This window comes from Octodon degus, unplaced genomic scaffold (assembly GCF_000260255.1).
Source record: "Octodon degus isolate 3935 unplaced genomic scaffold, OctDeg1.0 scaffold00108, whole genome shotgun sequence".
Taxonomy (NCBI): Eukaryota; Metazoa; Chordata; class Mammalia; order Rodentia; family Octodontidae; genus Octodon; species Octodon degus.
In genome coordinates this window covers 14,052-22,894 of record NW_004524684.1, presented here as the reverse complement: position 1 = coordinate 22,894, position 8,843 = coordinate 14,052, and the positions used below count along the sequence as shown (strand labels likewise).

The 8,843-nt window shown below is 39.2% G+C and overlaps 1 long non-coding RNA gene across 1 annotated transcript in view; it reads right to left on the bottom strand.

Moving 5' to 3' along the window:
- Positions 1-4,331: 4,331 nt before the first annotated feature.
- Positions 4,332-8,843, bottom strand: part of LOC105743249 — a 10,081-nt gene continuing 5,569 nt past the window's right edge. Inside the window, exon 2 of the long non-coding RNA XR_001117250.1 lies at positions 4,332-4,877. This is a non-coding gene — a long non-coding RNA (uncharacterized LOC105743249). The remainder of the gene's footprint in view (positions 4,878-8,843) is intronic.

The following is an 8,843-nucleotide window of genomic DNA, read 5'->3' as shown; positions in this document are numbered from 1 at the left end:
ACTGGGGTTTGCTCTTCCTTTAGGATGACACACTGAATAGCCACCCTCTTTTCCTTTCACTTTATATGTCAAAGGGAATGGCGTGATACAAATACTTAAAAATTGTTATTTAAAAAAATACAATTAACCTGCAGTACTTCAGCAGTGTGGTGATGACCACTTTCTTTATATTTTCTTTAACTCACTTTAAGAGGATTTTCACCATGTCAGTGGATGCTATTTTAAGAAATGAGATGTCTGCTCAGTAACTGCCTCCATCCTGATGAAATCTATGTCAGTTGTCTGCAGCAACTCTGCTCGCCAGCCAAGACCCAACTGCCTGCTTTGCGTTTCCACCTGGATCCTACAACCACCTTGAAAGCAACAGGCACGATGTGGAGCTCAGGATCTTCTCCACCCCACAGATGTAGCAGTCCCGCAAGACTTCCTACTCCAGAGAAAGGCTGTATCACCAAAGGCAAGACCTGTTGTCCAGGAAGGAAACCTGTCCCCTTTGCTCATTGCTGTATCCCTTACACCTAACACAACGTCTGGCATACAGCTATACTCAGTATTTGTAGAATGAATAGTGCGTACTATCATGACACTGCCATTAAACCAGAACCTTCTCTCCTTCAAAGATCACTGAAATAGGTTATCGAAAACCCAAGCCAATCTTTACTGCCTCTAAAAGCCAGGCTCTTCATCCCATGCCAAAACTACTGCTATTTACTCCAACATTTGGAATGCCTTCTAACATTCTCATCATTACTGTGCATCAACATGCAGTTAAATGAATGAATTGATTATAATTTTCTCTGCTCTACCAAATCTCTACTTCTCACACTGTGTCTCATGAATGTGTGCCACTGCTCGGAAATGAGCGCTGACTGTGTAGTCGGGCACTGAGCAGCAAATCTGAGTGAAATGCTGCTGTCTTGATAGGGAAGATTTCTTTGAGCTCTACTAAGCATTTCTGAAAGCAAATTGTGTCAGCAGACTGAAATTACATGCAAAATTATCCATGCTATTCACACGATAGGCAGTCACACTTTGTAGTAGATGAAGCTTTCAAAATGTAGGAGATGAAGCTGAATAATACCAGCGTTGGTCCGATTACCTCCAATCCAACTCTGCTCATGGTTAAAGGGAGAAACTGCGAACGAGGGTACTCGACTGCCAGGGACTTCAGGTAACACTGGAGAACGTGCTTCTGGCTCTGATGCTCTCGTGGGGCTGTTTCTGTCCTTCATCTACTATTTCTGAGACTGAATACTTAGTGTGATAAGGACACTGTTTTTGGTCCATTATTTTTTCTTTTTTATTCTGCATCACACAAGCAAGCTGGTGGACATGTTGCAGGAACTGAGTAGATGTTTCTTATGGTCTGAGTTCTCTGTGTTCCAGAAAATTATTAATCAGCTGCTGGTTAGCAGTTGGAGGTACACCACTGGTCGCTCAGCAATCACACCTTAAGGGCTGGTAACATTAGCCCTAAGTCACCTGCGCTCTCATTTGAACTGTCACACAGGGTCACAAAAAGTAAATAATGCGATCTGCATACAGATTAGAATCCAGTGGATCTTTTAATTCTAAAAATAACAATGTAAAGTACTGTGGCAATTTGAATAAATTCAAAGTTTAAGCAAAAAATAATTTCTCTAGGTATGGTACTCCTTTCTAGGCTACAAATATATATTTCATGGTAACAGTAGCTAACCTTCATTAAGCACTATGTGTCAGTTACCTTACTTGATTAGGGTACTGGCATTTTCAGACTAGATAACTCCTTTTTTTGTGTGCAGGGTCTCACTATGCAGCTCGGACTTGTAGTGATCCTCCTGTTTTCAGTGTCCCTAGTGCTGGGATTACAGGCATGTGTCACCACACCCAGACTCTAGACTAGATAACTCTTTTATGGGAAATGTGCTTTATTTAGATTTAGCAGCATCTTTGGCCTCCATGCTAATTCTGTACCTAGGGATGGGGAGACGGCTCAGTGGAATAAGTGCTTCCCTTGCAAGTGCAAGGGCCTGAGTTCAATCCCCGGTTCCGGAAAAAAAAAAAAAATTGATAAGAACCTAATTCTGTACCTAGTAAGACAATCAAGTGTCTCCAGGAATTGTTAAATGTTTTCTGACAGGCAAAACTGCCCCCAGGTGAGAACTATTACTTTAGGTAAATCAATTTATTTAATCTTGCATCTTAGTAAATTATATTTTCCACTGTTCCGGGGTTATCAGTCAGCTTTGAATTACTATAATAAAAACCTAAAATAATCTGGAGAGAGGAAAGGTTTATTTTGGCTCGCAACTTTGGCAGTCTCAGTCCACAGTCAGGTGGCCATTGCTTCTGGCCCTGTGGCCAGGCATATGTGACAGTGAGGCACATGACAGTGAGGCATGTGACAGAGGATGCTCTCATCCCTCATCTCTGGGAAGGAGAAAAGACAGGTTTGGGGTTCAAGATGCTCTTCAAGGACACACCCATGACCCAACTTCCTCCCATTATGCCTGTCTTTGAAAAGTTCTACCATCTTCCAAATATATCACAGTGACCAAGCCTTTAAGTCATGGGCTTTTGGAGGCCACTTAACCAACCATAAGAAGTATGAATACAGGCACGGAGAGTGAACAACTTACCCAAAGCCACAGCTGGTGCTGATATGGCTGGTACTGGATCCAAGGCAGTGTGACTCTAGAGCACCAAGTCTTAATGGGTACCACTAGTGGGAGGAACCTACACACACATGCCGCAGCAGGCTGCTTGTGTCACTGAAAATTCTGAAAGGTTCGCCATCAATAGTCAAGATTCAATCTTTTCTGATTGATGAGATGAGGCTCATAGAGCACAACCCCTTCCACAGCGGTGAAAACTGGCCTGAAGATTGCAAATAACTTGAAAGAGCAAAGCAGCAAGGTCTTCATTTGTGCATGTGTGGCTTGTGGTGACTAAATTAGAAAACTCTTCTACAGGCGAATCTAAAAACACATCTTAGCAACTTTTTTCTTTTACACCTGAGTCACTTTCAGACCCAGGTAGATGCTTAGTATAATTTAAGTGCCTTCTCTCTTAATAGAAACATCTTGCCCACCGGCCAGCATAATTCTCATCAATTACATTTCCTCCTGTAATAGGAGATTTACATCTTCCAATTAGAGAATTCCATTTGCACATGACCCTTATTAAAATGTTAATATCTATATTAAGCTCTGTTAGTCTTTGTTTATTGAAATTAATCAAATTAGTGAGTCATTTAGCAAGACATTAGAAGTTCCGATGGCCTGATCAGGGCAGGAAAATGTAGTTACAAGGGAACTGTCAGGGAAGCTCCGCTCGGGGCTGGTCACACACGCGGTGTGGGGTAGTACAGGACAGGAAATACACTGAGGAGACAGGAGACTGATAGCAAGGCAGAATGATGGTTACTCACAAGGAACTTGCTTTCTGTCCCTTTCTCAGTTTCCTCTGGACAATCTCTCCCCATCCTGATATCCTGGAGGTTTTTCCTCAATATTCAGATTGGTCCATGACAGGCTACACAGCACATAGCAGTTGGATAATACACAAGGGGCTTAAGACTATCCCAGCTGAATCATTCAAGTCAGCCACTCCGACTTTCTCCTGCGATGACACATGGATTTCTACACTAAGAAAACCTAAGACTGAATCTGCACTGTGAGTCCTATTCCTGGGTTCTGGCTTCTCCAAACACAAATTCCACCATTTGCTATAGGAAACGCAGATGCACAGAATTTGCTAGATGTGGCTGCCACCAATTAAGTCAGAAATTCTTCCCTTGCTATTACCTGTAGGTAGGCAAAATGGGATTCCATGTTTTGTCTTCTCAATCCCTCTATGTAAAAATGTACAGAAAACAATTTCTTTTCTTTGAAGCAGAGAGTGCCAATCAGTACATAAAAAGGCTTCCTGCCTAGGATGTCTTCTGTGAAAATTTTCTCCCAAAAAAGAAATGAAAGAATAAAATATGACTGAAATTTAAGCTAGACCCTAATCACACTTTACATTTGCTCAAAACAATTTTGAAGCATTCAAATGCTCATAGAAAACTTAAAATCAGAGCCAAAGTTCACAACTAATAAAAAAGGGAAAAATTACTGTGAACTCTTCAAGGCCAATGATTTTTTTCTTAAAAAATGGTAAGCAAGCAAGAAAAAACCCACTGCTGTTTCAAAGCTAGCACGAGTGGCTAACCACACGAGTGACCAGACAGACTGCACAGGAGCACAGTGGAGTGCTCACGTGGGCGAGGTGGAAAGCGGGTCCGCATCTGATAAGGCTGCCTTGTCTGTGAGAAAATGAGGGTGAAAAGATAAGCATATACAAGCTCAGATTTTTAGAAGAATGTTTATTATATTTTTGCAACAATCATCTTTTAAAACGGTGGCCTTAGGAAATCTGCTTCGGCAAGCAGCGGCAGAGGCTCCTGTGGAGAGGAAGTGAAAAGACTGGGCATGCAAACACGGGCTGCTGGCACGTTCAAAGCGCAGGGGATAGTTCACAGAGCAAAATGGAGCCCTAAGTAAATGGGTTTCAGGCAATTTCAGTGTTAAGATAACATCATTAAGAGTAGAACAGATTGTGCTCAAACCCTGCTGTTTATAATTAACACGTTGCTTCCAAATACTCCAGGGTCCCTGGTAAATAGTCTTCTGCTCACATCCATCCAGACCAATCAGAATATTTTCATCAGATTCCATGCTGGGCCAGCACCTGTTTGGACAAATCCAGTAGAGCCAAAGAACTCCTCTCCCTGGCTAGCCAAGGCGCTGGATGAACACAGCTTGGCTTAGTCACTGCCACAGTGTCCATATGGCTTTGAAGCTTGTTTTCACAGGAAATCATACAAGTATTTTATTATGTCAAAGTTCACTGTCCTATAAACAAAAACAGATAATATATTAGCATCCTCACCTCTAGATTGCTCAGCTTAGTGTGATTCTGGGAAGAACAAACAAAATAATTCAGAACTAATACTAAATGATTCTACAGTACTGTTAAAAGCATATAACAAGATTGATATGAATTTTTAAAAATGTCACTAGGAACACAGTTTCTTTAAAAGTCTTTAAAGTTTTTGCCATGGAAAAAGTTTATTTTTCTTTTAAAAAAACGGATACAAAAGAGGTATTCAACATTTTGTATTTCAATTCTACTACAGAGTGTCTAGATTTCATCTCAAAGCTGCTTTTGTCTAATAATCAGAATGAAGTAATTAGCAATAAGAAAGTATTTAAATCCTTGCTTCTAAAGACCGTTTATCTTCCCCAACACCTGTTTTACCATTACATAAATGCCCAGCTCCTTTGTCCTCATCTGAAGATTTCATTCTTTTCAATCTTTTAACAGGGGTTGACTTGTATGTGAATTATAACTAAATCTGTATGATCTAAGAATACGATACAACAAACAGACGATGTGGATGTATATTTTTATACTCTGGTGGCAGGCAGAATAAAACAGCAGAGAGAGACATATAATTATTTTCCTTTCTCTAAACTCATTCTTCACTATAAATATTCAGACTTGGAGGTTTATTATTTGAATAAATGGTCAAAATAATTAGATCTAATGATTTAGCCATAAGTATAGAATTAAAGCCTTAACTATTCCATTCCACAAAAATAATCGTCCATGTGCGAACAGTCTTTTAAAGATTCCCTAATTGCATGCTTATTTATTAAAATATCATCAATTAATGTTTTTGTCTATCATTTTATAATACACTTTCTAAAAAAGTTTTTAACACAATGACTGACATCAAATATTTTTCAAAATTTGGACAAAGAACTGTAGATAGTGCTTATGAAAACACATTTAAGAATAGCTCCAGTGAGATGCCACGGCTGTCATGCTGCCTCACGCTGCACTGACGCGTCTCCTGCTTGATGGTCGCAGGGCCTCTCTGAAAACCACTCACCCTTTCCAAGGGGCACAAAAACACTGCCAAAATAACTGTTATCACTAGCAATGATAAAAGTAAAATTAGTTAAATTTTAAAAGTGTTATATAGAAAAGACACAAAAGACCTGGTTATCAAATCAGAATGCTACTTTTGGTGTTTTGTTTTCAATCAACTTTTAGTCCCCCAAATTTAATATCAACAAAGTACCTATGAAAGTAATTTTTAAAAATTATGTTGTTGGTTGAAAACAACTTCTTTTAGAGGATTTAAAAAGGGAACGTGTGTAGTAGACTACATTAAATCACTGAAAGAAAAAGGAACTGGAATTGGTACATCCCACTGGGCACATTTTTCACTGCAATCACTTTGGGTCTGAAGGTTTTAAATGTGAAGTGACAAAGTAAAATGCTGTTTACTTGTTTTTGGCTTTGATGACAATAAAAAGTTCACAAACAGCTAAAATCAAAACTAATTCAAATACTAAGGGAAATCCTTAAATTGTAGGCATTATTTAATGTACTGTCCTATACCATACGAAAGTGTTCAATATGAGGACAAACCTACATTATAAAGGATGTAAATAAAATAACAATGCAACTACGTCTGCAGTGCCTGCTATGGAGACATGTAGGCCTAATGGACTAGTACTAGAGGAGGGCAATAAATACGTGAAAATAATCTTATTAGTGATAGGACCTTCTGCCCTTTTCAGTTATATATTTTGTTACCATATCATGGTTTATGAGCTATAGTTTTCTTTAACAGAATAAAAGGACTTATTTTAAAACTCTAAGCCATGTAAATGTACTCATTTATAAGAGCTTTACTGTATTCTACTTGTCAATGGAAATCTTGAAGTAAATCGAATCATACAGTTTAAGATATAAGATCATTCATTTAAGAGACTTTTACTGCCCAAGATGCCCACCAAGCCTCTCACTTTTCTAGCCTTCTGCAGAAACAGGTGAAGTAACAATTGGTCCCCGCATTCATTCTTCTAAAACAAGCCAGCATTTGATAGAATAACCGTAAAGGCAACATCAAAGTTTGTATGCCACATAAAGGAGCATTTTGCTCTAAAGAATAAATAATCTACTTCAAATAAAGCTTTAGCTTACAAAAAAATACATATGCTTTGCATTTACTCATGGGCTTTCTTAGCTTCAGATGTATATTAAATTCATGTACATAAATACAATTTTAAGGTAACTTTTATACAGTATAATAAATTTTGTCTCCTGTGGAATGTAAATCAATTACTACCTAAAATAAGCAGTTGGAAATGTGATAAACATAAACAAAACTCAGAATTTAGAATAATCCAACTTAATTATATGATTTAAAGGATGTAGTTTTGTCTACAAACTTTTAGTTCACTTTGTCAATTTTTTTTAACTCTACATTGAAGTATTTTGTTCTCATAGAATACTCTTTCATTCCCTTTTACTTCTGTGCATAGTTCAAGTTCAGGTCCCTTTTTAAGATGTGTTTTTTCTGCCAACTTTAAGCTGCAACAGTAAGCTATGCAGCAGTGTTTTCCACTGATCATGGAGGCATAAACTTGTAACTTCCATTTACCTTCAGAACAGCCTAACCACAGGATCGGCCATGTCTCTCAGTCATCTGTCTTCTCTTTCGTTCCACCTCCGTACTGTGTTTCCTCTTGGGCACCGGCCTCCAACTGCTTCCCTCTCAAACCTTACACTGTTTCTCCTACAATTCTCTTGCATAGTTGTTTATGTCCTCTATCTCCTACAATTCTTCTACCCTGACCCCACGCTTAAATTGAAATTGCCTCCCTGTGAAGGATAGTTTTCTCTTCTGCTTTTTCCAATGGAAGTTCAGCTCTCTACTATACCTCAGACAGCTCAGGATGGAGCGGGTGTCCCTTGGCAGTGAGCACTGCTCTTCAGGCCCACACCATTCAGTTCCACCTCATCACCATCTCTTAGTCACTGAGCAATTTAGCACTCACTTCAGTTTTCCTTTTCTCCTAAGGCCTGCATCAGAGAACATCATCACTGCTGGCTTGGCCCTCTCATGTCCAGTGACCTGCTTCTCTACTCTCAGGACTACACTCAGAAATGTGCGAACTCCAAGCCCACAAATTCAGTCATTCCACTCTCTGATGCCAAATTTTTCCTATTCAAATTATGTGGAACACCATGAGATAATCAGTTTACAATGCCCTTCAATTTTTCTGAACTTCAAGTAGCTAGTGAATGTTTATGTGCCAGACACTGAAGTACGTATTAGCTCCTGACGGCTCCACTTCCTGCCCAGCTTAGCAGGTTCATCACTTCCAGGGCTCACTTGCTAGCATCCACTGACCTCACCTGGCAAAACCCCAATACTGTGTGATTTCAATTATAATTCTTCACTGTCTTAGTAGCTAGCATATGGAATGCTGGAGGAGAAGAGCCCATGTCTCACAGATCGGTGCCACTGTAAATTCAAGGTCAAGAATTTCAACCCTCCCAGCAAGTTGTTTTCCTTGTCAGCATTCGCTTCCATCCTCCATGACGGCTATTTCAGGAGCCCACATTTCCCCTATGATTTCTGCCTTTAGTCACAATTTCATTCCATCACATGGAAAAACAGAAGCCAGCAACCAGAATCCCTCACTTTTTTGCTACTAAACCTTTAAACCTGGCTCCACCTGAATGTCTTTTCTTCCTGTTATAATGCAAAAGGATTCCCTATCTTATCCAGGGCTCTTTGATACTTATTCTAAATCCCCTACTTAGGTAACATTTTGAAGATTTTGTGCTTTAAATTAAACTCTTTCTGTTCTGCATCACCACTCCCTCTGTGCTTCTTCCTATCAGCATTTACATATGCTCAGATCTTTTTTTTTTTTTAATTTCAATTTTTTTTTCTTCAAAAGGAGTGAGTTGTGTACAGGGGGGTTAAATGCTTTATAGACAAGAAAAAAAAA